The following is a 6,043-nucleotide window of genomic DNA, read 5'->3' on the forward strand; positions in this document are numbered from 1 at the left end:
AACTAAATGATTGCATACAAAAATGTTGTGAGAAGAACAAAGGGGTATCATAGTCATATTGAACGAGCGCCAAGGCCGACCTCTGGCGAACTTACGTAAAGCAGGAAACAAATAGGTCGCAGAGGCACGGGTTCCCCCTGGGGTAATGGGGTGGGGAAACGAAACTAGGTGGCCTACTTCTGAACCCCAATGCACGGCCACTTTTTCATCGCAGTCGCTGCAAATGAAATATTCGAGGATAGCAAGCTTTGCTTTTGTTACTAACTTCACCTAATATCAACTGTAATATCTGTGCCTTTGCGAACAAAGAAATAATATTTATATATGTGTTTATTTAAAATATAAGGTGATCGATCTACGATTCTATAAATACATTTATTTATTTTAAATATTCATCTACATTTATAGAAATGCACATTTTTAGTTATTGAAACACTAAAATAATTCTATCAGCTTTGGTTGCCGCTAATTTCCCCTAATGATTCCACAAGGCTTTTTTTCCCAATTAGATGACGTATGTAATCTCATTTGCTACCTTTTTCGAACAACGGGGTGGCAATATATTCTAATCCATAAATCTTTGAAGTACTTTCTATTGATAGAGTAATAATCATTTTATTATTAAGGTAATAGTGCACGTGGCCACTGTCAGATGAATATCACGCTTAGAGGCGTCGTCTGACGTCTTTGCCGCCTTTATAGAACATTGGTGATACACAAGGATTTGTATGAATAGCTTTAAATATCCAGTTCTCTTGAATATATTTATAATAACAGTATGCAAATCGTCACGGTAACTTGCAGAACTGGATTTTTAAAATTTCAGCTTTAAATTTCTTTAAGTATTGTAAAACTAGTTAAATTGGTCTTTTGGTAAGCTAGAACTCTATAATAATGTAGGCATGTCTCTTAAGACCTTTAGACTAACGTAGAATTGTTAAATATTATAAATAAAATTTTCACTTTCTATAGAAATAGTCGTTTGGTATAATTGTTAATCAGCTTTGAGAAAAAGCCTAAAAAAATTATAGCAATTATATGTAAGCTAATTTTCAAGTGACGTATGCATTCAAAAATTAAAACTATGTCTGTTTGATATTGTCATATAAATATTTGTATGTACTGTATCTTAAGATAATGACTAAAAATTTGTTTAGGAGTTACCAATATCATATTATATAATTCAAAAACGCCTTAACTATTATGAATTTTAAATAGAGAGCGAGTGAAAAGAACAAGATTACACTTTCGCCTACTTCTTATGAAACGAATCTCATACAAATATGTAGGTTTCTTGTGTTTTTATTTTGGAGGTAGCTTCAAATAGAATTGTAGACAAAAAATATCATAATTTCACTGATCGAAATTAATTGATTTTCACAGTTACAATACTGTTCGACTCAAATATTCTTTATCAAGTATAAAGAATTAGATGAACTTACACATATTATAATGATGAATGGAAAAAATGTAAAAGTAAATCAAATTATATTGACCTAAGAAAGTAATTATTACGATCCGATATTAAATATTTTCCATTGTGTGTAGACAAATAGAGCCACGAAAGAAAGTTTACAAATCAAAGTGATTGATGAATGTTTATCGCGATAATAAGTGAGGGGCCTGCAGCAAGTAGTACAAAGATCTGCAACGATAATAGGCAAAGTCGTTTTGAATGTCCATTTGTTGGGTGGGGCACAAAATAAAAGGCAACAGTCACACCGCGTAAATGGCCCAAAGCTGGACAAAAATCCTCCTTATAAAAAGACTTGGAGCTTATTCCACCTCGCTGCACAAATGCGGGTTGCTGGATACGTGTGAGGCATAATATCATCCGGCACATACAGGTTTCTTTACGATGTTTATGACATTAAGCTTTTGTTTTACAAAGGTTTTAAATATTATCGTATGAATACATTGTCTTTCGAAAATACTTGCAACCTAATTAAGAACTATCAAACACATAATTGTAAAAAAAAGAAAACTCTCCCATGGAGATACAACTGCTAAAGCGAAATAACGAAATTGTAAATATTTGGGTTTGACGATGATAAGCTAAAATAACTGTACATAGGGTATTAGCATACTCGGACCTTTCAACGCGAAGGGCTTGTTTGCAAGCAATTAAAAAGTAGGACACTTGAATTTGACCCACCCACATATAAGTTGCGTCCTCATTTTCATGTCCCATTTGCGTAACCCATTTAAACCATCGCAGCGCAAGATATACATACATGCTAGCTTGCTTGTTGCGATAACACATAACCATTTTTTACTACGCTACATTATTTTGCTCTAGAACTACATAAGTATATACACATCAATATTATCGTCATGTTTTTTTATGATAATGCTTGGAATTTATTGTACATCTACTATATGTTTAATTTATTGTGTTTTATAAGAATGTATTTTTTATTTATTTATTTAATGCAAAATGTATATAAATCTCTATTAAATACCTAGCAGTATATTTTAATAAATAATTAATGCGAGTTTTGAGTAATGCGGTTTTGACAAGTGAGTTCTTTGTCTCAGTTGCCTACAACAACGAATATATCTTTTGTCTTTTCAAAATATTTACTATCCAAAGAAAATGTGGTCCAAGTTTTGGGGTATATTAACATTCTCACAACATCAAACTACTCACGAATTTATTCGTTATTTAAAATGTCTATATAAGCGGCGTCCGTAGTATCTAGGTCGAGAGCCGCTTCCTACGTGCCAAACGCACACTAGCAAAAATACCTACTAGGTATCGTACACATTCTACAAACACATACAGATATACACACACACACATGTATCAGCCTCATCCGAACTAGGCCGAAAAACTCGCGCATGCGTCTTTAGGATGTATTTAACTACGGGTATTTAGATAATAGTTCCAAATACTCAGGTATACGTACTACACAACATTAACTACATATGTCAAGAATAGCTTATATAAAATAGTACGTACGCAATGGTAATGAAATAAGATAAATATCATATAGGTTATCGCATCGTATGTCAAAATCTAGTTTCTTTGTTACACTGTGTTTACGTTTGGATTTTAAAACTTTATATATTTTTTTAGCATAATATGTGATACCTGCAAGATTTTATTCAAATTTATGAATGATTTCATAGATTCGCTGATAACATTATTTTTGTAATGCAAATGCAACAAAATACATATTATGTTTTTCTCTTGAACGTAGTTTTATTTTTATTTATTAATTTTAAGACATTGATACTTTGATTTCATCCTAGTAGGTACTTATCCTAATACCTTGCGAAATATAGTTATAATTCGGAATACTATTTATAAAAAACGTTTTATAACATTAATATTTCATCATTTGTTACAAATGTAAAAGGACTTTGTCCAAACAAAAGAAAGTATATATACGATTCTGCCGAGAAATGTAGCTAACATGGTTGCCATCATACATCGGTCGATATTGTTGTTAATCATTACCTTTATATTCCAACTTGTAGATTACTCTATTTTAAGTCAAACAATGTTTAATTTGATTTAATTTTTAAGTAATTATATCTTTGCTTGTAGTTCATTATGTCAGTACTATAACATTATAAAGAAGATTTTTCTATATCTGTTTTCAGTATTTATACAAAATACTGTAACGACTTAAGATGAACTGGCTAAATGACCTTCTCATGGTATGTGGTCATCATTTCTCATGACTTTAACAGTGATAGTAGAAATAATCATTTCATAATAAACCAATGCGCCGCCAATCATGAAAACTATATTACGTCCATTGTGCTGTACTTACTCACTCTTTCATCAAACCAGAATACAGGATTAAAAGTTATTGCTGTTCTGCGTTTGAACAATTGATACCAATCTCTGATACCTATTCAGGAATGCTTGCACATTGCCCTACCCTAAGTATGGAAAATTTGTACATCTCAAAAACGTCTACAGACGAACGCAACAGTACATGTCACTTTTATTTAAAATAAAAAAAAAATTGTAATAGTTTATAGAATTTCAATTTATTAAACATCGTATAATTGTAAACGTTTTATACAAAATTAATGAATTAGTTTCTGTTAACACTTTTTAATTTGTAAACACTTATTTAAATAAATGCCTTAGAAGAAATTCGTAAAAGTTGCGGTACGATATATTATTTATCTAAGATATCAGGCAGTGAGATCGCTTTGTTCGATAATTGTATTATTAGTTGGACCGTGTTGGGCAGAAGTTTACCGCCACACAGAAGCACTAATTGTTGTTAAGATATAAAAGAGATGACCATTACCGTTCTAATGTAATTAATGTAATTCTTCAATCTAAATTCTTAAAAGTGTTTATAACCATAGGTAATGCATATCCGTTTAAAGACAATTCATATATTTTTTTATATTTCATAACTTGATTTACTGTACCAACATTTCTGCACTGCACATTTCTGTAACTTACATTTTAATTAAACCTAATTTTCGTGGTAAATTGATTCATCGAAAGCTTAAATCTCTTAAGACTCTCATCTGCGTCACCAATGAACCAGGTTGATTTTAAAGTACCTACTATCAATTATTAATATTAATCCTCTGCGTTCACCGAACATGGATCTGTTGCAATCAGATTATTAAATATGGATAGTTCCCAATATTTTCTGAGGTGAATTCTTCTTACAAGGTAGAATCGGTTTTGTCAATTTGAAAATACTAAAAAAACGTTGTTTCATATTGAATATTTTTATCTTTTAAAAATCTTGTAGGTCGTTATATAATACGAAGCCTGGCGTACATATTTTCTGTTTAGTTTGCACTCTAGAGTGAGAATAATTAATTCAAATCGCTGCAACCACTTGCGGGCATATTTTTCAAGACACCTTAATATATTAACGCCTGTAGCAAAATAAAATTAAAATATATACCTATGTAAAAAAAAAAAACACATTGAACGTAATTAATTAAATTAACAACAACATACATTTACGACGTACATTTTATAAAACAATTTCTTTCAAATATCGTTAGAAAATATACCTAGTCGAACTTATATACGATAAAATAATATATTTAATGATAGATAATCGCGGTTAATTGCGGAAACCAAAGGTCTAGCTGACCTTTGATTTCAGTTTGCTAAGCGGCAGCAATTTTTTTATTAATCCCTCATTTTATTGATGTTTTAGAGAAATTAAGATACTTGAAGAAATTTGCTGCAGTGATTTCAGATCATACAATTTTGTTTATACATCACAATTAAAAACATAGAATCTGTACGAAATCGAAACAGGTAGCTGAAATAAGTCGACCGTAACCCGCTAATAAAATCAATACGGAAAGACCCTGTACAAATTCGGTTACGTATCGACAGAGCCGACCATGCACGCATAACTTACAAATTTTATTAATGTAGGTAATATTTATCCAATATATCACTGAAATAAAAAATACGATTTAAGCTACCATACGATGGTACAACTACGATGTAAATGGCGGTGAGTATATTGTTTTATTTGAATACTATCTTTATAGTTTTTTAGTGCCCATTCTGTATGCAGCTTGTAAAAATTTAAAAATTATATTTAGGCCCCCCCACAAGGTGGTCCGATGACCTGGTGAAGGTCACGGAAAGCCGCTGGTTGCGGGCTGCACATGACCGGTCGTAATCGGCGATCCTTGGGGGCCTATGTCCAGCAGTGGACGTCCTTCGGCTGAGAGATGAGAGGATTTTTCCATGTTTTTCTCTAAATTCAAACCAGTTCAATTAATCGAGCTGAAATTTTAACAATTTGTATGTAGATATAGGTAGCCGCAGTGTCACTGCAAATATGTTTGCCATGGAAATGTTGATTCGCCTTCGCCGTATTTAGGATCTTTTTTAATTTCAAACATGAAATAAAAAGCTTGTTTATTGTTTTTCTCTGTACGCCCGTACGCTGTTAGTACCATTGCCAAAACCTATTTAATTTTATTATTTATAAAATCAGGTTAAGAAAACCTTTTACCGTTATTAATAATAGCAACCTATTTTCTCAAATACCAAAATATTGCTTCTAATACAACAGTGACAATT

The sequence above is a fragment of the Vanessa atalanta genome, chromosome Z (genome assembly GCF_905147765.1).
Source record: "Vanessa atalanta chromosome Z, ilVanAtal1.2, whole genome shotgun sequence".
Classification (NCBI taxonomy): Eukaryota; Metazoa; Arthropoda; class Insecta; order Lepidoptera; family Nymphalidae; genus Vanessa; species Vanessa atalanta.